This window comes from Eleutherodactylus coqui, unplaced genomic scaffold (assembly GCF_035609145.1).
Source record: "Eleutherodactylus coqui strain aEleCoq1 unplaced genomic scaffold, aEleCoq1.hap1 HAP1_SCAFFOLD_607, whole genome shotgun sequence".
NCBI classification, from domain to species: Eukaryota; Metazoa; Chordata; class Amphibia; order Anura; family Eleutherodactylidae; genus Eleutherodactylus; species Eleutherodactylus coqui.
Window position 1 is genome coordinate 26,144 of NW_027102509.1, and position 23,005 is coordinate 49,148.

General features: G+C 47.8%; 8 non-coding genes across 8 annotated transcripts; all 8 read right to left on the reverse strand.

Annotated features, from left to right (window-relative positions):
• Positions 1–2,228: 2,228 nt before the first annotated feature.
• On the reverse strand, positions 2,229–2,419 carry LOC136604194 (U2 spliceosomal RNA). Its single transcript, XR_010789735.1, has one exon. It is a non-coding gene; the product is annotated as a U2 spliceosomal RNA (small nuclear RNA).
• A 2,608-nt stretch (positions 2,420–5,027) lies between these two features.
• On the reverse strand, positions 5,028–5,218 carry LOC136604195 (U2 spliceosomal RNA). Its single transcript, XR_010789736.1, has one exon. It is a non-coding gene; the product is annotated as a U2 spliceosomal RNA (small nuclear RNA).
• Positions 5,219–7,827: 2,609 nt separating this feature from the next.
• LOC136604196 (U2 spliceosomal RNA) lies at positions 7,828–8,018 on the reverse strand. The gene has a single exon (XR_010789737.1). It is a non-coding gene; the product is annotated as a U2 spliceosomal RNA (small nuclear RNA).
• Positions 8,019–10,630: 2,612 nt separating this feature from the next.
• On the reverse strand, positions 10,631–10,821 carry LOC136604197 (U2 spliceosomal RNA). The gene has a single exon (XR_010789738.1). It is a non-coding gene; the product is annotated as a U2 spliceosomal RNA (small nuclear RNA).
• A 2,616-nt stretch (positions 10,822–13,437) lies between these two features.
• On the reverse strand, positions 13,438–13,628 carry LOC136604198 (U2 spliceosomal RNA). The gene has a single exon (XR_010789739.1). It is a non-coding gene; the product is annotated as a U2 spliceosomal RNA (small nuclear RNA).
• A 2,622-nt stretch (positions 13,629–16,250) lies between these two features.
• LOC136604199 (U2 spliceosomal RNA) lies at positions 16,251–16,441 on the reverse strand. The gene has a single exon (XR_010789740.1). It is a non-coding gene; the product is annotated as a U2 spliceosomal RNA (small nuclear RNA).
• A 2,615-nt stretch (positions 16,442–19,056) lies between these two features.
• On the reverse strand, positions 19,057–19,247 carry LOC136604200 (U2 spliceosomal RNA). Its single transcript, XR_010789741.1, has one exon. It is a non-coding gene; the product is annotated as a U2 spliceosomal RNA (small nuclear RNA).
• A 2,607-nt stretch (positions 19,248–21,854) lies between these two features.
• LOC136604201 (U2 spliceosomal RNA) lies at positions 21,855–22,045 on the reverse strand. Its single transcript, XR_010789742.1, has one exon. It is a non-coding gene; the product is annotated as a U2 spliceosomal RNA (small nuclear RNA).
• Between the last annotated feature and the right edge of the window lie 960 nt (positions 22,046–23,005).

Genomic DNA, 23,005 nt, shown 5'->3' on the forward strand with positions numbered 1-23,005 from the left:
ACTTTTAACCTAAAATAAGGGAAATTGGCTTCGGCCCCATAGGGCTTTATTGCCTTCCCCTGGGCCAGCATTAGTAGACCCTAGTAAGGAGAATATTAGAGCGGCATGGTCATCCGAAGAACTTAAAAACATACAGCAGGCCTTTTTTGCCCGCCCGCCATACATACATACATACATAACTACAGATTTTATATTTTTTTTTACATATATACATTATATATACACACACACACACACACACACACACACACACACACACACACACACACACACAATCTTAAATCTATCTTTAATCTATATCTACAAAATCTGTAATTTAGAAATAATCCATATCTATATTCTACATAATTAATAAAGATAGATAGATAGATAGATAGATAGATAGATAGATAGACTCACTCACATACATGCATACATACATACATACTGTATGCAATTGAGCCAGGTGTTTGGAAGGCTGACGATGTCACTCCTTTGTGATGTCATCAATTTAGAAGCATTAATACCGGGCTTGGCAGCCATTTCAGTCAGTCTCTGCTGCAGCTGGGAGACGGGAGATGGTCTTTATTTCCACCAAGAAGCTGCAGAACTACCGGTAACTGCATCATTTTTATTTTATTCAATATAGGTTTTATTGGTTTCATGGAGGGGGGGAAACTTTTGCCTTATCTCAAAGCAATGTAAAATTAACTTTGACAATGAAACTTAATAAATCAATTTCGAGTTGAACTATATCATGTTTGTCTGTGATATTTTATAAGGTCTACAAACAGGGGAATGAGGGGAGGGTAAGGGGGGGGTAGGTATCTATGACACGGGAGAAAGAAAAAATAAAACAAAAAGGGGGGGGGGGCGGGCTCCGGAATTGTTGTTTCTCTTTACGATTGTGGTTTAAACGTGTTACTCACATGTCCCTGTCTGTAACCACTTGGTAAATAGGGGTGAGCTCCGGGCATCTATCCATATCGCCCAGGTGTGATACAATTTATCATAGCCTGACGGCTCATCTGGAAGCCTCATTCTCTCCATACGCTCTATTTCGTGGATCATTGCTATTTTTAGTGGAGTGCATTTTTTATGCAGCACACAAGGGGGAGACAGCGGCCTACCAAAATCGAGTTGGCTGCTGCTGTGGCTTTCTTTTTTTAAAAAAAAGGTAGGTTCCGTTCTTCCATGGTGAGGAATAGGCAGGGAGGTTCGGTTTTTGCCAGCTGGGGAATGCTTATAGGCAAGGCCTTATCCCTGGTGGTGCGTGTAACGTCAGACCACGTTTTAGACATGCAGCAGCAGCATTCAGTCAGTGGCTGACAAACGAGCTCCATGCAAGTTTACATTAAACAGACACATTTCTTTCTTTACTGTATTGACTGCGGTCTGTAATCGAGCGGTTGAACTGTTTCTGTGTCCATGCATTGAATAAAGCAATACATCCTTGTAAAGTAGGCGTCCGTTCGTTGGAGTTCTTTGCTCCCCGAGTGTTGCTCCATCTCTAAACGTTGGCCTGGATCTTCATGGACGAATACTGCCCATCCCACGTGGAGCGTGTATCTCAGCCCGCGTGGAGTGCTGCAGTCCAATGAGGTATTCCGTGCTACATAGCAAGCCTTGGGCCTGTGTGATTGGGGGTCCGCTGCTGTCTGTCCACTCTGAAGCGCGCATCCGGGGCCGGCCGCTTTTCGACTACCAGCGACTGCAGGTCACACACACAGGCTGGTTGGAATGGCCTAGCATTATCCTGATCCGGAGGTGTAACTTGAAGCTGCGGGGCCCCAGTACAAAGTCTGGAACTGGGCCCCCAAACTATAAAGCGTCATTGATAGCATTGGTTTACAATGTGGGGAAGAGAGACTTTATGGGCCCCCTAGGGCTCCGGGCCCCCTGCACATACACCCATGACCCGAATACGTGGAGCATACAGACGCAGGCTGCCAGGATACGCTGTGCCTGCCCGATGTTTCCAACTTGGCTATTAGCGCAGCGGTAGGTACGAACTATAGAGTGCGGCTGCCATATGAACTGGTGTGTGTGTGTGTGTGTGTTTTGCTTCCAGTTGTACCTGTGCTGTGCACACTCTGGCAGACGCAGCTGCTCAGTGGATACAATGTTGCGAGCAGACGGGCTGAGTGTCAATCAAAGTGCTTGGGTGGTAGCAGCAGCCGCCGCCACAGCTGCGCTGCACCTCTTGCTCGTCGGTTTTGTTTTTCTGCTTTTGGAAACTGCTGTAGGAAAGGGGGTGCACCGGTCCTGGAGGTACTGCAATACCAGGTCAATGCGTGGAGTGGACAGAGCAAGCTCTTTTTCCAGCTCCCTGTTCTAAAAATCCATTTAATATATGGTCCCCAGATAGGGGACGTATCAGATATTAAACTGATAAGAACAGATACTACACTTGATCTTAGCCAAAAGGCCGAGAAGCGATAACCCGAAATGGGTTTCACCTGTAGCCCGGCCCGCCCAACTCCACTTCCAAGGCTTGAGGCAACACGCTCAGCCAGCACTCTGGGCGCACCCACAATGCACCCAGGCAGCTGGGAGAGCTATTAAAACTTTCCATAGCCCCGCCCCACGCCTTCTCAACCGCGCCCAGCCTCACACCCTCAGTCCTTCCTCTTGCACCGTGCTCACGCATCCTAGGCTTGCAGAGCCTGCTGCTGCTGCTACTGCAGGACTCGTCAGCTCCCTACAAAGGATGGTTAAGCCGGCGATGACACTAGAAGCAAGCACTAGTTTGTCTCTGAAGGTGCGTCGGTCGGTCGGTTGGAGGGATCTCTTCGGCCGGCCGCATTTCCAGTGGGGACGGATGGAAACTTTTAACCTAAAATAAGGGAAATTGGCTTCGGCCCCATAGGGCTTTATTGCCTTCCCCTGGGCCAGCATTAGTAGACCCTAGTAAGGAGAATATTAGAGCGGCATGGTCATCCGAAGAACTTAAAAACATACAGCAGGCCTTTTTTGCCCGCCCGCCATACATACATACATACATAACTACAGATTTTATATTTTTTTTTACATATATACATTATATATACACACACACACACACACACACACACACACACACACACACACACACAATCTTAAATCTATCTTTAATCTATATCTACAAAATCTGTAATTTAGAAATAATCCATATCTATATTCTACATAATTAATAAGATAGATAGATAGATAGATAGATAGATAGATAGATAGACTCACTCACATACATGCATACATACATACATACTGTATGCAATTGAGCCAGGTGTTTGGAAGGCTGACGATGTCACTCCTTTGTGATGTCATCAATTTAGAAGCATTAATACCGGGCTTGGCAGCCATTTCAGTCAGTCTCTGCTGCAGCTGGGAGACGGGAGATGGTCTTTATTTCCACCAAGAAGCTGCAGAACTACCGGTAACTGCATCATTTTTATTTTATTCAATATAGGTTTTATTGGTTTCATGGAGGGGGGGAAACTTTTGCCTTATCTCAAAGCAATGTAAAATTAACTTTGACAATGAAACTTAATAAATCAATTTCGAGTTGAACTATATCATGTTTGTCTGTGATATTTTATAAGGTCTACAAACAGGGGAATGAGGGGAGGGTAAGGGGGGGGTAGGTATCTATGACACGGGAGAAAGAAAAAATAAAACAAAAAGGGGGGGGGGGCGGGCTCCGGAATTGTTGTTTCTCTTTACGATTGTGGTTTAAACGTGTTACTCACATGTCCCTGTCTGTAACCACTTGGTAAATAGGGGTGAGCTCCGGGCATCTATCCATATCGCCCAGGTGTGATACAATTTATCATAGCCTGACGGCTCATCTGGAAGCCTCATTCTCTCCATACGCTCTATTTCGTGGATCATTGCTATTTTTAGTGGAGTGCATTTTTTATGCAGCACACAAGGGGGAGACAGCGGCCTACCAAAATCGAGTTGGCTGCTGCTGTGGCTTTCTTTTTTTAAAAAAAAGGTAGGTTCCGTTCTTCCATGGTGAGGAATAGGCAGGGAGGTTCGGTTTTTGCCAGCTGGGGAATGCTTATAGGCAAGGCCTTATCCCTGGTGGTGCGTGTAACGTCAGACCACGTTTTAGACATGCAGCAGCAGCATTCAGTCAGTGGCTGACAAACGAGCTCCATGCAAGTTTACATTAAACAGACACATTTCTTTCTTTACTGTATTGACTGCGGTCTGTAATCGAGCGGTTGAACTGTTTCTGTGTCCATGCATTGAATAAAGCAATACATCCTTGTAAAGTAGGCGTCCGTTCGTTGGAGTTCTTTGCTCCCCGAGTGTTGCTCCATCTCTAAACGTTGGCCTGGATCTTCATGGACGAATACTGCCCATCCCACGTGGAGCGTGTATCTCAGCCCGCGTGGAGTGCTGCAGTCCAATGAGGTATTCCGTGCTACATAGCAAGCCTTGGGCCTGTGTGATTGGGGGTCCGCTGCTGTCTGTCCACTCTGAAGCGCGCATCCGGGGCCGGCCGCTTTTCGACTACCAGCGACTGCAGGTCACACACACAGGCTGGTTGGAATGGCCTAGCATTATCCTGATCCGGAGGTGTAACTTGAAGCTGCGGGGCCCCAGTACAAAGTCTGGAACTGGGCCCCCAAACTATAAAGCGTCATTGATAGCATTGGTTTACAATGTGGGGAAGAGAGACTTTATGGGCCCCCTAGGGCTCCGGGCCCCCTGCACATACACCCATGACCCGAATACGTGGAGCATACAGACGCAGGCTGCCAGGATACGCTGTGCCTGCCCGATGTTTCCAACTTGGCTATTAGCGCAGCGGTAGGTACGAACTATAGAGTGCGGCTGCCATATGAACTGGTGTGTGTGTGTGTGTGTGTTTTGCTTCCAGTTGTACCTGTGCTGTGCACACTCTGGCAGACGCAGCTGCTCAGTGGATACAATGTTGCGAGCAGACGGGCTGAGTGTCAATCAAAGTGCTTGGGTGGTAGCAGCAGCCGCCGCCACAGCTGCGCTGCACCTCTTGCTCGTCGGTTTTGTTTTTCTGCTTTTGGAAACTGCTGTAGGAAAGGGGGTGCACCGGTCCTGGAGGTACTGCAATACCAGGTCAATGCGTGGAGTGGACAGAGCAAGCTCTTTTTCCAGCTCCCTGTTCTAAAAATCCATTTAATATATGGTCCCCAGATAGGGGACGTATCAGATATTAAACTGATAAGAACAGATACTACACTTGATCTTAGCCAAAAGGCCGAGAAGCGATAACCCGAAATGGGTTTCACCTGTAGCCCGGCCCGCCCAACTCCACTTCCAAGGCTTGAGGCAACACGCTCAGCCAGCACTCTGGGCGCACCCACAATGCACCCAGGCAGCTGGGAGAGCTATTAAAACTTTCCATAGCCCCGCCCCACGCCTTCTCAACCGCGCCCAGCCTCACACCCTCAGTCCTTCCTCTTGCACCGTGCTCACGCATCCTAGGCTTGCAGAGCCTGCTGCTGCTGCTACTGCAGGACTCGTCAGCTCCCTACAAAGGATGGTTAAGCCGGCGATGACACTAGAAGCAAGCACTAGTTTGTCTCTGAAGGTGCGTCGGTCGGTCGGTTGGAGGGATCTCTTCGGCCGGCCGCATTTCCAGTGGGGACGGATGGAAACTTTTAACCTAAAATAAGGGAAATTGGCTTCGGCCCCATAGGGCTTTATTGCCTTCCCCTGGGCCAGCATTAGTAGACCCTAGTAAGGAGAATATTAGAGCGGCATGGTCATCCGAAGAACTTAAAAACATACAGCAGGCCTTTTTTGCCCGCCCGCCATACATACATACATACATAACTACAGATTTTATATTTTTTTTTACATATATACATTATATATACACACACACACACACACACACACACACACACACACACACACACACACAATCTTAAATCTATCTTTAATCTATATCTACAAAATCTGTAATTTAGAAATAATCCATATCTATATTCTACATAATTAATAAATAGATAGATAGATAGATAGATAGATAGATAGATAGACTCACTCACATACATGCATACATACATACATACTGTATGCAATTGAGCCAGGTGTTTGGAAGGCTGACGATGTCACTCCTTTGTGATGTCATCAATTTAGAAGCATTAATACCGGGCTTGGCAGCCATTTCAGTCAGTCTCTGCTGCAGCTGGGAGACGGGAGATGGTCTTTATTTCCACCAAGAAGCTGCAGAACTACCGGTAACTGCATCATTTTTATTTTATTCAATATAGGTTTTATTGGTTTCATGGAGGGGGGGAAACTTTTGCCTTATCTCAAAGCAATGTAAAATTAACTTTGACAATGAAACTTAATAAATCAATTTCGAGTTGAACTATATCATGTTTGTCTGTGATATTTTATAAGGTCTACAAACAGGGGAATGAGGGGAGGGTAAGGGGGGGGTAGGTATCTATGACACGGGAGAAAGAAAAAATAAAACAAAAAGGGGGGGGGGGCGGGCTCCGGAATTGTTGTTTCTCTTTACGATTGTGGTTTAAACGTGTTACTCACATGTCCCTGTCTGTAACCACTTGGTAAATAGGGGTGAGCTCCGGGCATCTATCCATATCGCCCAGGTGTGATACAATTTATCATAGCCTGACGGCTCATCTGGAAGCCTCATTCTCTCCATACGCTCTATTTCGTGGATCATTGCTATTTTTAGTGGAGTGCATTTTTTATGCAGCACACAAGGGGGAGACAGCGGCCTACCAAAATCGAGTTGGCTGCTGCTGTGGCTTTCTTTTTTTAAAAAAAAGGTAGGTTCCGTTCTTCCATGGTGAGGAATAGGCAGGGAGGTTCGGTTTTTGCCAGCTGGGGAATGCTTATAGGCAAGGCCTTATCCCTGGTGGTGCGTGTAACGTCAGACCACGTTTTAGACATGCAGCAGCAGCATTCAGTCAGTGGCTGACAAACGAGCTCCATGCAAGTTTACATTAAACAGACACATTTCTTTCTTTACTGTATTGACTGCGGTCTGTAATCGAGCGGTTGAACTGTTTCTGTGTCCATGCATTGAATAAAGCAATACATCCTTGTAAAGTAGGCGTCCGTTCGTTGGAGTTCTTTGCTCCCCGAGTGTTGCTCCATCTCTAAACGTTGGCCTGGATCTTCATGGACGAATACTGCCCATCCCACGTGGAGCGTGTATCTCAGCCCGCGTGGAGTGCTGCAGTCCAATGAGGTATTCCGTGCTACATAGCAAGCCTTGGGCCTGTGTGATTGGGGGTCCGCTGCTGTCTGTCCACTCTGAAGCGCGCATCCGGGGCCGGCCGCTTTTCGACTACCAGCGACTGCAGGTCACACACACAGGCTGGTTGGAATGGCCTAGCATTATCCTGATCCGGAGGTGTAACTTGAAGCTGCGGGGCCCCAGTACAAAGTCTGGAACTGGGCCCCCAAACTATAAAGCGTCATTGATAGCATTGGTTTACAATGTGGGGAAGAGAGACTTTATGGGCCCCCTAGGGCTCCGGGCCCCCTGCACATACACCCATGACCCGAATACGTGGAGCATACAGACGCAGGCTGCCAGGATACGCTGTGCCTGCCCGATGTTTCCAACTTGGCTATTAGCGCAGCGGTAGGTACGAACTATAGAGTGCGGCTGCCATATGAACTGGTGTGTGTGTGTGTGTGTGTTTTGCTTCCAGTTGTACCTGTGCTGTGCACACTCTGGCAGACGCAGCTGCTCAGTGGATACAATGTTGCGAGCAGACGGGCTGAGTGTCAATCAAAGTGCTTGGGTGGTAGCAGCAGCCGCCGCCACAGCTGCGCTGCACCTCTTGCTCGTCGGTTTTGTTTTTCTGCTTTTGGAAACTGCTGTAGGAAAGGGGGTGCACCGGTCCTGGAGGTACTGCAATACCAGGTCAATGCGTGGAGTGGACAGAGCAAGCTCTTTTTCCAGCTCCCTGTTCTAAAAATCCATTTAATATATGGTCCCCAGATAGGGGACGTATCAGATATTAAACTGATAAGAACAGATACTACACTTGATCTTAGCCAAAAGGCCGAGAAGCGATAACCCGAAATGGGTTTCACCTGTAGCCCGGCCCGCCCAACTCCACTTCCAAGGCTTGAGGCAACACGCTCAGCCAGCACTCTGGGCGCACCCACAATGCACCCAGGCAGCTGGGAGAGCTATTAAAACTTTCCATAGCCCCGCCCCACGCCTTCTCAACCGCGCCCAGCCTCACACCCTCAGTCCTTCCTCTTGCACCGTGCTCACGCATCCTAGGCTTGCAGAGCCTGCTGCTGCTGCTACTGCAGGACTCGTCAGCTCCCTACAAAGGATGGTTAAGCCGGCGATGACACTAGAAGCAAGCACTAGTTTGTCTCTGAAGGTGCGTCGGTCGGTCGGTTGGAGGGATCTCTTCGGCCGGCCGCATTTCCAGTGGGGACGGATGGAAACTTTTAACCTAAAATAAGGGAAATTGGCTTCGGCCCCATAGGGCTTTATTGCCTTCCCCTGGGCCAGCATTAGTAGACCCTAGTAAGGAGAATATTAGAGCGGCATGGTCATCCGAAGAACTTAAAAACATACAGCAGGCCTTTTTTGCCCGCCCGCCATACATACATACATACATAACTACAGATTTTATATTTTTTTTTACATATATACATTATATATCACACACACACACACACACACACACACACACACACACACACACACACACACAATCTTAAATCTATCTTTAATCTATATCTACAAAATCTGTAATTTAGAAATAATCCATATCTATATTCTACATAATTAATAAAGATAGATAGATAGATAGATAGATAGATAGATAGATAGACTCACTCACATACATGCATACATACATACATACTGTATGCAATTGAGCCAGGTGTTTGGAAGGCTGACGATGTCACTCCTTTGTGATGTCATCAATTTAGAAGCATTAATACCGGGCTTGGCAGCCATTTCAGTCAGTCTCTGCTGCAGCTGGGAGACGGGAGATGGTCTTTATTTCCACCAAGAAGCTGCAGAACTACCGGTAACTGCATCATTTTTATTTTATTCAATATAGGTTTTATTGGTTTCATGGAGGGGGGGAAACTTTTGCCTTATCTCAAAGCAATGTAAAATTAACTTTGACAATGAAACTTAATAAATCAATTTCGAGTTGAACTATATCATGTTTGTCTGTGATATTTTATAAGGTCTACAAACAGGGGAATGAGGGGAGGGTAAGGGGGGGGTAGGTATCTATGACACGGGAGAAAGAAAAAATAAAACAAAAAGGGGGGGGGGGCGGGCTCCGGAATTGTTGTTTCTCTTTACGATTGTGGTTTAAACGTGTTACTCACATGTCCCTGTCTGTAACCACTTGGTAAATAGGGGTGAGCTCCGGGCATCTATCCATATCGCCCAGGTGTGATACAATTTATCATAGCCTGACGGCTCATCTGGAAGCCTCATTCTCTCCATACGCTCTATTTCGTGGATCATTGCTATTTTTAGTGGAGTGCATTTTTTATGCAGCACACAAGGGGGAGACAGCGGCCTACCAAAATCGAGTTGGCTGCTGCTGTGGCTTTCTTTTTTTAAAAAAAAGGTAGGTTCCGTTCTTCCATGGTGAGGAATAGGCAGGGAGGTTCGGTTTTTGCCAGCTGGGGAATGCTTATAGGCAAGGCCTTATCCCTGGTGGTGCGTGTAACGTCAGACCACGTTTTAGACATGCAGCAGCAGCATTCAGTCAGTGGCTGACAAACGAGCTCCATGCAAGTTTACATTAAACAGACACATTTCTTTCTTTACTGTATTGACTGCGGTCTGTAATCGAGCGTGAACTGTTTCTGTGTCCATGCATTGAATAAAGCAATACATCCTTGTAAAGTAGGCGTCCGTTCGTTGGAGTTCTTTGCTCCCCGAGTGTTGCTCCATCTCTAAACGTTGGCCTGGATCTTCATGGACGAATACTGCCCATCCCACGTGGAGCGTGTATCTCAGCCCGCGTGGAGTGCTGCAGTCCAATGAGGTATTCCGTGCTACATAGCAAGCCTTGGGCCTGTGTGATTGGGGGTCCGCTGCTGTCTGTCCACTCTGAAGCGCGCATCCGGGGCCGGCCGCTTTTCGACTACCAGCGACTGCAGGTCACACACACAGGCTGGTTGGAATGGCCTAGCATTATCCTGATCCGGAGGTGTAACTTGAAGCTGCGGGGCCCCAGTACAAAGTCTGGAACTGGGCCCCCAAACTATAAAGCGTCATTGATAGCATTGGTTTACAATGTGGGGAAGAGAGACTTTATGGGCCCCCTAGGGCTCCGGGCCCCCTGCACATACACCCATGACCCGAATACGTGGAGCATACAGACGCAGGCTGCCAGGATACGCTGTGCCTGCCCGATGTTTCCAACTTGGCTATTAGCGCAGCGGTAGGTACGAACTATAGAGTGCGGCTGCCATATGAACTGGTGTGTGTGTGTGTGTGTGTTTTGCTTCCAGTTGTACCTGTGCTGTGCACACTCTGGCAGACGCAGCTGCTCAGTGGATACAATGTTGCGAGCAGACGGGCTGAGTGTCAATCAAAGTGCTTGGGTGGTAGCAGCAGCCGCCGCCACAGCTGCGCTGCACCTCTTGCTCGTCGGTTTTGTTTTTCTGCTTTTGGAAACTGCTGTAGGAAAGGGGGTGCACCGGTCCTGGAGGTACTGCAATACCAGGTCAATGCGTGGAGTGGACAGAGCAAGCTCTTTTTCCAGCTCCCTGTTCTAAAAATCCATTTAATATATGGTCCCCAGATAGGGGACGTATCAGATATTAAACTGATAAGAACAGATACTACACTTGATCTTAGCCAAAAGGCCGAGAAGCGATAACCCGAAATGGGTTTCACCTGTAGCCCGGCCCGCCCAACTCCACTTCCAAGGCTTGAGGCAACACGCTCAGCCAGCACTCTGGGCGCACCCACAATGCACCCAGGCAGCTGGGAGAGCTATTAAAACTTTCCATAGCCCCGCCCCACGCCTTCTCAACCGCGCCCAGCCTCACACCCTCAGTCCTTCCTCTTGCACCGTGCTCACGCATCCTAGGCTTGCAGAGCCTGCTGCTGCTGCTACTGCAGGACTCGTCAGCTCCCTACAAAGGATGGTTAAGCCGGCGATGACACTAGAAGCAAGCACTAGTTTGTCTCTGAAGGTGCGTCGGTCGGTCGGTTGGAGGGATCTCTTCGGCCGGCCGCATTTCCAGTGGGGACGGATGGAAACTTTTAACCTAAAATAAGGGAAATTGGCTTCGGCCCCATAGGGCTTTATTGCCTTCCCCTGGGCCAGCATTAGTAGACCCTAGTAAGGAGAATATTAGAGCGGCATGGTCATCCGAAGAACTTAAAAACATACAGCAGGCCTTTTTTGCCCGCCCGCCATACATACATACATACATAACTACAGATTTTATATTTTTTTTTACATATATACATTATATATACACACACACACACACACACACACACACACACACACACACACACACACACACAATCTTAAATCTATCTTTAATCTATATCTACAAAATCTGTAATTTAGAAATAATCCATATCTATATTCTACATAATTAATAATAGATAGATAGATAGATAGATAGATAGATAGATAGATAGACTCACTCACATACATGCATACATACATACATACTGTATGCAATTGAGCCAGGTGTTTGGAAGGCTGACGATGTCACTCCTTTGTGATGTCATCAATTTAGAAGCATTAATACCGGGCTTGGCAGCCATTTCAGTCAGTCTCTGCTGCAGCTGGGAGACGGGAGATGGTCTTTATTTCCACCAAGAAGCTGCAGAACTACCGGTAACTGCATCATTTTTATTTTATTCAATATAGGTTTTATTGGTTTCATGGAGGGGGGGAAACTTTTGCCTTATCTCAAAGCAATGTAAAATTAACTTTGACAATGAAACTTAATAAATCAATTTCGAGTTGAACTATATCATGTTTGTCTGTGATATTTTATAAGGTCTACAAACAGGGGAATGAGGGGAGGGTAAGGGGGGGGTAGGTATCTATGACACGGGAGAAAGAAAAAATAAAACAAAAAGGGGGGGGGGGCGGGCTCCGGAATTGTTGTTTCTCTTTACGATTGTGGTTTAAACGTGTTACTCACATGTCCCTGTCTGTAACCACTTGGTAAATAGGGGTGAGCTCCGGGCATCTATCCATATCGCCCAGGTGTGATACAATTTATCATAGCCTGACGGCTCATCTGGAAGCCTCATTCTCTCCATACGCTCTATTTCGTGGATCATTGCTATTTTTAGTGGAGTGCATTTTTTATGCAGCACACAAGGGGGAGACAGCGGCCTACCAAAATCGAGTTGGCTGCTGCTGTGGCTTTCTTTTTTTAAAAAAAAGGTAGGTTCCGTTCTTCCATGGTGAGGAATAGGCAGGGAGGTTCGGTTTTTGCCAGCTGGGGAATGCTTATAGGCAAGGCCTTATCCCTGGTGGTGCGTGTAACGTCAGACCACGTTTTAGACATGCAGCAGCAGCATTCAGTCAGTGGCTGACAAACGAGCTCCATGCAAGTTTACATTAAACAGACACATTTCTTTCTTTACTGTATTGACTGCGGTCTGTAATCGAGCGGTTGAACTGTTTCTGTGTCCATGCATTGAATAAAGCAATACATCCTTGTAAAGTAGGCGTCCGTTCGTTGGAGTTCTTTGCTCCCCGAGTGTTGCTCCATCTCTAAACGTTGGCCTGGATCTTCATGGACGAATACTGCCCATCCCACGTGGAGCGTGTATCTCAGCCCGCGTGGAGTGCTGCAGTCCAATGAGGTATTCCGTGCTACATAGCAAGCCTTGGGCCTGTGTGATTGGGGGTCCGCTGCTGTCTGTCCACTCTGAAGCGCGCATCCGGGGCCGGCCGCTTTTCGACTACCAGCGACTGCAGGTCACACACACAGGCTGGTTGGAATGGCCTAGCATTATCCTGATCCGGAGGTGTAACTTGAAGCTGCGGGGCCCCAGTACAAAGTCTGGAACTGGGCCCCCAAACTATAAAGCGTCATTGATAGCATTGGTTTACAATGTGGGGAAGAGAGACTTTATGGGCCCCCTAGGGCTCCGGGCCCCCTGCACATACACCCATGACCCGAATACGTGGAGCATACAGACGCAGGCTGCCAGGATACGCTGTGCCTGCCCGATGTTTCCAACTTGGCTATTAGCGCAGCGGTAGGTACGAACTATAGAGTGCGGCTGCCATATGAACTGGTGTGTGTGTGTGTGTGTGTTTTGCTTCCAGTTGTACCTGTGCTGTGCACACTCTGGCAGACGCAGCTGCTCAGTGGATACAATGTTGCGAGCAGACGGGCTGAGTGTCAATCAAAGTGCTTGGGTGGTAGCAGCAGCCGCCGCCACAGCTGCGCTGCACCTCTTGCTCGTCGGTTTTGTTTTTCTGCTTTTGGAAACTGCTGTAGGAAAGGGGGTGCACCGGTCCTGGAGGTACTGCAATACCAGGTCAATGCGTGGAGTGGACAGAGCAAGCTCTTTTTCCAGCTCCCTGTTCTAAAAATCCATTTAATATATGGTCCCCAGATAGGGGACGTATCAGATATTAAACTGATAAGAACAGATACTACACTTGATCTTAGCCAAAAGGCCGAGAAGCGATAACCCGAAATGGGTTTCACCTGTAGCCCGGCCCGCCCAACTCCACTTCCAAGGCTTGAGGCAACACGCTCAGCCAGCACTCTGGGCGCACCCACAATGCACCCAGGCAGCTGGGAGAGCTATTAAAACTTTCCATAGCCCCGCCCCACGCCTTCTCAACCGCGCCCAGCCTCACACCCTCAGTCCTTCCTCTTGCACCGTGCTCACGCATCCTAGGCTTGCAGAGCCTGCTGCTGCTGCTACTGCAGGACTCGTCAGCTCCCTACAAAGGATGGTTAAGCCGGCGATGACACTAGAAGCAAGCACTAGTTTGTCTCTGAAGGTGCGTCGGTCGGTCGGTTGGAGGGATCTCTTCGGCCGGCCGCATTTCCAGTGGGGACGGATGGAAACTTTTAACCTAAAATAAGGGAAATTGGCTTCGGCCCCATAGGGCTTTATTGCCTTCCCCTGGGCCAGCATTAGTAGACCCTAGTAAGGAGAATATTAGAGCGGCATGGTCATCCGAAGAACTTAAAAACATACAGCAGGCCAGGCCTTTTTTGCCCGCCCGCCATACATACATACATACATAACTACAGATTTTATATTTTTTTTTACATATATACATTATATATACACACACACACACACACACACACACACACACACACACACACACACACACACACAATCTTAAATCTATCTTTAATCTATATCTACAAAATCTGTAATTTAGAAATAATCCATATCTATATTCTACATAATAATAATAGATAGATAGATAGATAGATAGATAGATAGATAGATAGACTCACTCACATACATGCATACATACATACATACTGTATGCAATTGAGCCAGGTGTTTGGAAGGCTGACGATGTCACTCCTTTGTGATGTCATCAATTTAGAAGCATTAATACCGGGCTTGGCAGCCATTTCAGTCAGTCTCTGCTGCAGCTGGGAGACGGGAGATGGTCTTTATTTCCACCAAGAAGCTGCAGAACTACCGGTAACTGCATCATTTTTATTTTATTCAATATAGGTTTTATTGGTTTCATGGAGGGGGGGAAACTTTTGCCTTATCTCAAAGCAATGTAAAATTAACTTTGACAATGAAACTTAATAAATCAATTTCGAGTTGAACTATATCATGTTTGTCTGTGATATTTTATAAGGTCTACAAACAGGGGAATGAGGGGAGGGTAAGGGGGGGGTAGGTATCTATGACACGGGAGAAAGAAAAAATAAAACAAAAAGGGGGGGGGGGCGGGCTCCGGAATTGTTGTTTCTCTTTACGATTGTGGTTTAAACGTGTTACTCACATGTCCCTGTCTGTAACCACTTGGTAAATAGGGGTGAGCTCCGGGCATCTATCCATATCGCCCAGGTGTGATACAATTTATCATAGCCTGACGGCTCATCTGGAAGCCTCATTCTCTCCATACGCTCTATTTCGTGGATCATTGCTATTTTTAGTGGAGTGCATTTTTTATGCAGCACACAAGGGGGAGACAGCGGCCTACCAAAATCGAGTTGGCTGCTGCTGTGGCTTTCTTTTTTTAAAAAAAAGGTAGGTTCCGTTCTTCCATGGTGAGGAATAGGCAGGGAGGTTCGGTTTTTGCCAGCTGGGGAATGCTTATAGGCAAGGCCTTATCCCTGGTGGTGCGTGTAACGTCAGACCACGTTTTAGACATGCAGCAGCAGCATTCAGTCAGTGGCTGACAAACGAGCTCCATGCAAGTTTACATTAAACAGACACATTTCTTTCTTTACTGTATTGACTGCGGTCTGTAATCGAGCGGTTGAACTGTTTCTGTGTCCATGCATTGAATAAAGCAATACATCCTTGTAAAGTAGGCGTCCGTTCGTTGGAGTTCTTTGCTCCCCGAGTGTTGCTCCATCTCTAAACGTTGGCCTGGATCTTCATGGACGAATACTGCCCATCCCACGTGGAGCGTGTATCTCAGCCCGCGTGGAGTGCTGCAGTCCAATGAGGTATTCCGTGCTACATAGCAAGCCTTGGGCCTGTGTGATTGGGGGTCCGCTGCTGTCTGTCCACTCTGAAGCGCGCATCCGGGGCCGGCCGCTTTTCGACTACCAGCGACTGCAGGTCACACACACAGGCTGGTTGGAATGGCCTAGCATTATCCTGATCCGGAGGTGTAACTTGAAGCTGCGGGGCCCCAGTACAAAGTCTGGAACTGGGCCCCCAAACTATAAAGCGTCATTGATAGCATTGGTTTACAATGTGGGGAAGAGAGACTTTATGGGCCCCCTAGGGCTCCGGGCCCCCTGCACATACACCCATGACCCGAATACGTGGAGCATACAGACGCAGGCTGCCAGGATACGCTGTGCCTGCCCGATGTTTCCAACTTGGCTATTAGCGCAGCGGTAGGTACGAACTATAGAGTGCGGCTGCCATATGAACTGGTGTGTGTGTGTGTGTGTGTTTTGCTTCCAGTTGTACCTGTGCTGTGCACACTCTGGCAGACGCAGCTGCTCAGTGGATACAATGTTGCGAGCAGACGGGCTGAGTGTCAATCAAAGTGCTTGGGTGGTAGCAGCAGCCGCCGCCACAGCTGCGCTGCACCTCTTGCTCGTCGGTTTTGTTTTTCTGCTTTTGGAAACTGCTGTAGGAAAGGGGGTGCACCGGTCCTGGAGGTACTGCAATACCAGGTCAATGCGTGGAGTGGACAGAGCAAGCTCTTTTTCCAGCTCCCTGTTCTAAAAATCCATTTAATATATGGTCCCCAGATAGGGGACGTATCAGATATTAAACTGATAAGAACAGATACTACACTTGATCTTAGCCAAAAGGCCGAGAAGCGATAACCCGAAATGGGTTTCACCTGTAGCCCGGCCCGCCCAACTCCACTTCCAAGGCTTGAGGCAACACGCTCAGCCAGCACTCTGGGCGCACCCACAATGCACCCAGGCAGCTGGGAGAGCTATTAAAACTTTCCATAGCCCCGCCCCACGCCTTCTCAACCGCGCCCAGCCTCACACCCTCAGTCCTTCCTCTTGCACCGTGCTCACGCATCCTAGGCTTGCAGAGCCTGCTGCTGCTGCTACTGCAGGACTCGTCAGCTCCCTACAAAGGATGGTTAAGCCGGCGATGACACTAGAAGCAAGCACTAGTTTGTCTCTGAAGGTGCGTCGGTCGGTCGGTTGGAGGGATCTCTTCGGCCGGCCGCATTTCCAGTGGGGACGGATGGAAACTTTTAACCTAAAATAAGGGAAATTGGCTTCGGCCCCATAGGGCTTTATTGCCTTCCCCTGGGCCAGCATTAGTAGACCCTAGTAAGGAGAATATTAGAGCGGCATGGTCATCCGAAGAACTTAAAAACATACAGCAGGCCTTTTTTGCCCGCCCGCCATACATACATACATACATAACTACAGATTTTATATTTTTTTTTACATATATACATTATATATACACACACACACACACACACACACACACACACACACACACACACACACACACAATCTTAAATCTATCTTTAATCTATATCTACAAAATCTGTAATTTAGAAATAATCCATATCTATATTCTACATAATTAATAAAGATAGATAGATAGATAGATAGATAGATAGATAGATAGACTCACTCACATACATGCATACATACATACATACTGTATGCAATTGAGCCAGGTGTTTGGAAGGCTGACGATGTCACTCCTTTGTGATGTCATCAATTTAGAAGCATTAATACCGGGCTTGGCAGCCATTTCAGTCAGTCTCTGCTGCAGCTGGGAGACGGGAGATGGTCTTTATTTCCACCAAGAAGCTGCAGAACTACCGGTAACTGCATCATTTTTATTTTATTCAATATAGGTTTTATTGGTTTCATGGAGGGGGGGAAACTTTTGCCTTATCTCAAAGCAATGTAAAATTAACTTTGACAATGAAACTTAATAAATCAATTTCGAGTTGAACTATATCATGTTTGTCTGTGATATTTTATAAGGTCTACAAACAGGGGAATGAGGGGAGGGTAAGGGGGGGGTAGGTATCTATGACACGGGAGAAAGAAAAAATAAAACAAAAAGGGGGGGGGGGCGGGCTCCGGAATTGTTGTTTCTCTTTACGATTGTGGTTTAAACGTGTTACTCACATGTCCCTGTCTGTAACCACTTGGTAAATAGGGGTGAGCTCCGGGCATCTATCCATATCGCCCAGGTGTGATACAATTTATCATAGCCTGACGGCTCATCTGGAAGCCTCATTCTCTCCATACGCTCTATTTCGTGGATCATTGCTATTTTTAGTGGAGTGCATTTTTTATGCAGCACACAAGGGGGAGACAGCGGCCTACCAAAATCGAGTTGGCTGCTGCTGTGGCTTTCTTTTTTTAAAAAAAAGGTAGGTTCCGTTCTTCCATGGTGAGGAATAGGCAGGGAGGTTCGGTTTTTGCCAGCTGGGGAATGCTTATAGGCAAGGCCTTATCCCTGGTGGTGCGTGTAACGTCAGACCACGTTTTAGACATGCAGCAGCAGCATTCAGTCAGTGGCTGACAAACGAGCTCCATGCAAGTTTACATTAAACAGACACATTTCTTTCTTTACTGTATTGACTGCGGTCTGTAATCGAGCGGTTGAACTGTTTCTGTGTCCATGCATTGAATAAAGCAATACATCCTTGTAAAGTAGGCGTCCGTTCGTTGGAGTTCTTTGCTCCCCGAGTGTTGCTCCATCTCTAAACGTTGGCCTGGATCTTCATGGACGAATACTGCCCATCCCACGTGGAGCGTGTATCTCAGCCCGCGTGGAGTGCTGCAGTCCAATGAGGTATTCCGTGCTACATAGCAAGCCTTGGGCCTGTGTGATTGGGGGTCCGCTGCTGTCTGTCCACTCTGAAGCGCGCATCCGGGGCCGGCCGCTTTTCGACTACCAGCGACTGCAGGTCACACACACAGGCTGGTTGGAATGGCCTAGCATTATCCTGATCCGGAGGTGTAACTTGAAGCTGCGGGGCCCCAGTACAAAGTCTGGAACTGGGCCCCCAAACTATAAAGCGTCATTGATAGCATTGGTTTACAATGTGGGGAAGAGAGACTTTATGGGCCCCCTAGGGCTCCGGGCCCCCTGCACATACACCCATGACCCGAATACGTGGAGCATACAGACGCAGGCTGCCAGGATACGCTGTGCCTGCCCGATGTTTCCAACTTGGCTATTAGCGCAGCGGTAGGTACGAACTATAGAGTGCGGCTGCCATATGAACTGGTGTGTGTGTGTGTGTGTGTTTTGCTTCCAGTTGTACCTGTGCTGTGCACACTCTGGCAGACGCAGCTGCTCAGTGGATACAATGTTGCGAGCAGACGGGCTGAGTGTCAATCAAAGTGCTTGGGTGGTAGCAGCAGCCGCCGCCACAGCTGCGCTGCACCTCTTGCTCGTCGGTTTTGTTTTTCTGCTTTTGGAAACTGCTGTAGGAAAGGGGGTGCACCGGTCCTGGAGGTACTGCAATACCAGGTCAATGCGTGGAGTGGACAGAGCAAGCTCTTTTTCCAGCTCCCTGTTCTAAAAATCCATTTAATATATGGTCCCCAGATAGGGGACGTATCAGATATTAAACTGATAAGAACAGATACTACACTTGATCTTAGCCAAAAGGCCGAGAAGCGATAACCCGAAATGGGTTTCACCTGTAGCCCGGCCCGCCCAACTCCACTTCCAAGGCTTGAGGCAACACGCTCAGCCAGCACTCTGGGCGCACCCACAATGCACCCAGGCAGCTGGGAGAGCTATTAAAACTTTCCATAGCCCCGCCCCACGCCTTCTCAACCGCGCCCAGCCTCACACCCTCAGTCCTTCCTCTTGCACCGTGCTCACGCATCCTAGGCTTGCAGAGCCTGCTGCTGCTGCTACTGCAGGACTCGTCAGCTCCCTACAAAGGATGGTTAAGCCGGCGATGACACTAGAAGCAAGCACTAGTTTGTCTCTGAAGGTGCGTCGGTCGGTCGGTTGGAGGGATCTCTTCGGCCGGCCGCATTTCCAGTGGGGACGGATGGAAACTTTTAACCTAAAATAAGGGAAATTGGCTTCGGCCCCATAGGGCTTTATTGCCTTCCCCTGGGCCAGCATTAGTAGACCCTAGTAAGGAGAATATTAGAGCGGCATGGTCATCCGAAGAACTTAAAAACATACAGCAGGCCTTTTTTGCCCGCCCGCCATACATACATACATACATAACTACAGATTTTATATTTTTTTTTACATATATACATTATATATACACACACACACACACACACACACACACACACACACACACACACACACACACAATCTTAAATCTATCTTTAATCTATATCTACAAAATCTGTAATTTAGAAATAATCCATATCTATATTCTACATAATTAATAAAGATAGATAGATAGATAGATAGATAGATAGACTCACTCACATACATGCATACATACATACATACTGTATGCAATTGAGCCAGGTGTTTGGAAGGCTGACGATGTCACTCCTTTGTGATGTCATCAATTTAGAAGCATTAATACCGGGCTTGGCAGCCATTTCAGTCAGTCTCTGCTGCAGCTGGGAGACGGGAGATGGTCTTTATTTCCACCAAGAAGCTGCAGAACTACCGGTAACTGCATCATTTTTATTTTATTCAATATAGGTTTTATTGGTTTCATGGAGGGGGGGAAACTTTTGCCTTATCTCAAAGCAATGTAAAATTAACTTTGACAATGAAACTTAATAAATCAATTTCGAGTTGAACTATATCATGTTTGTCTGTGATATTTTATAAGGTCTACAAACAGGGGAATGAGGGGAGGGTAAGGGGGGGGTAGGTATCTATGACACGGGAGAAAGAAAAAATAAAACAAAAAGGGGGGGGGGGCGGGCTCCGGAATTGTTGTTTCTCTTTACGATTGTGGTTTAAACGTGTTACTCACATGTCCCTGTCTGTAACCACTTGGTAAATAGGGGTGAGCTCCGGGCATCTATCCATATCGCCCAGGTGTGATACAATTTATCATAGCCTGACGGCTCATCTGGAAGCCTCATTCTCTCCATACGCTCTATTTCGTGGATCATTGCTATTTTTAGTGGAGTGCATTTTTTATGCAGCACACAAGGGGGAGACAGCGGCCTACCAAAATCGAGTTGGCTGCTGCTGTGGCTTTCTTTTTTTAAAAAAAAGGTAGGTTCCGTTCTTCCATGGTGAGGAATAGGCAGGGAGGTTCGGTTTTTGCCAGCTGGGGAATGCTTATAGGCAAGGCCTTATCCCTGGTGGTGCGTGTAACGTCAGACCACGTTTTAGACATGCAGCAGCAGCATTCAGTCAGTGGCTGACAAACGAGCTCCATGCAAGTTTACATTAAACAGACACATTTCTTTCTTTACTGTATTGACTGCGGTCTGTAATCGAGCGGTTGAACTGTTTCTGTGTCCATGCATTGAATAAAGCAATACATCCTTGTAAAGTAGGCGTCCGTTCGTTGGAGTTCTTTGCTCCCCGAGTGTTGCTCCATCTCTAAACGTTGGCCTGGATCTTCATGGACGAATACTGCCCATCCCACGTGGAGCGTGTATCTCAGCCCGCGTGGAGTGCTGCAGTCCAATGAGGTATTCCGTGCTACATAGCAAGCCTTGGGCCTGTGTGATTGGGGGTCCGCTGCTGTCTGTCCACTCTGAAGCGCGCATCCGGGGCCGGCCGCTTTTCGACTACCAGCGACTGCAGGTCACACACACAGGCTGGTTGGAATGGCCTAGCATTATCCTGATCCGGAGGTGTAACTTGAAGCTGCGGGGCCCCAGTACAAAGTCTGGAACTGGGCCCCCAAACTATAAAGCGTCATTGATAGCATTGGTTTACAATGTGGGGAAGAGAGACTTTATGGGCCCCCTAGGGCTCCGGGCCCCCTGCACATACACCCATGACCCGAATACGTGGAGCATACAGACGCAGGCTGCCAGGATACGCTGTGCCTGCCCGATGTTTCCAACTTGGCTATTAGCGCAGCGGTAGGTACGAACTATAGAGTGCGGCTGCCATATGAACTGGTGTGTGTGTGTGTGTGTGTTTTGCTTCCAGTTGTACCTGTGCTGTGCACACTCTGGCAGACGCAGCTGCTCAGTGGATACAATGTTGCGAGCAGACGGGCTGAGTGTCAATCAAAGTGCTTGGGTGGTAGCAGCAGCCGCCGCCACAGCTGCGCTGCACCTCTTGCTCGTCGGTTTTGTTTTTCTGCTTTTGGAAACTGCTGTAGGAAAGGGGGTGCACCGGTCCTGGAGGTACTGCAATACCAGGTCAATGCGTGGAGTGGACAGAGCAAGCTCTTTTTCCAGCTCCCTGTTCTAAAAATCCATTTAATATATGGTCCCCAGATAGGGGACGTATCAGATATTAAACTGATAAGAACAGATACTACACTTGATCTTAGCCAAAAGGCCGAGAAGCGATAACCCGAAATGGGTTTCACCTGTAGCCCGGCCCGCCCAACTCCACTTCCAAGGCTTGAGGCAACACGCTCAGCCAGCACTCTGGGCGCACCCACAATGCACCCAGGCAGCTGGGAGAGCTATTAAAACTTTCCATAGCCCCGCCCCACGCCTTCTCAACCGCGCCCAGCCTCACACCCTCAGTCCTTCCTCTTGCACCGTGCTCACGCATCCTAGGCTTGCAGAGCCTGCTGCTGCTGCTACTGCAGGACTCGTCAGCTCCCTACAAAGGATGGTTAAGCCGGCGATGACACTAGAAGCAAGCACTAGTTTGTCTCTGAAGGTGCGTCGGTCGGTCGGTTGGAGGGATCTCTTCGGCCGGCCGCATTTCCAGTGGGGACGGATGGAAACTTTTAACCTAAAATAAGGGAAATTGGCTTCGGCCCCATAGGGCTTTATTGCCTTCCCCTGGGCCAGCATTAGTAGACCCTAGTAAGGAGAATATTAGAGCGGCATGGTCATCCGAAGAACTTAAAAACATACAGCAGGCCTTTTTTGCCCGCCCGCCATACATACATACATACATAACTACAGATTTTATATTTTTTTTTACATATATACATTATATATACACACACACACACACACACACACACACACACACACACACACACACACACACATCTTAAATCTATCTTTAATCTATATCTACAAAATCTGTAATTTAGAAATAATCCATATCTATATTCTACATAATTAATAAATAGATAGATAGATAGATAGATAGATAGATAGATAGACTCACTCACATACATGCATACATACATACATACTGTATGCAATTGAGCCAGGTGTTTGGAAGGCTGACGATGTCACTCCTTTGTGATGTCATCAATTTAGAAGCATTAATACCGGGCTTGGCAGCCATTTCAGTCAGTCTCTGCTGCAGCTGGGAGACGGGAGATGGTCTTTATTTCCACCA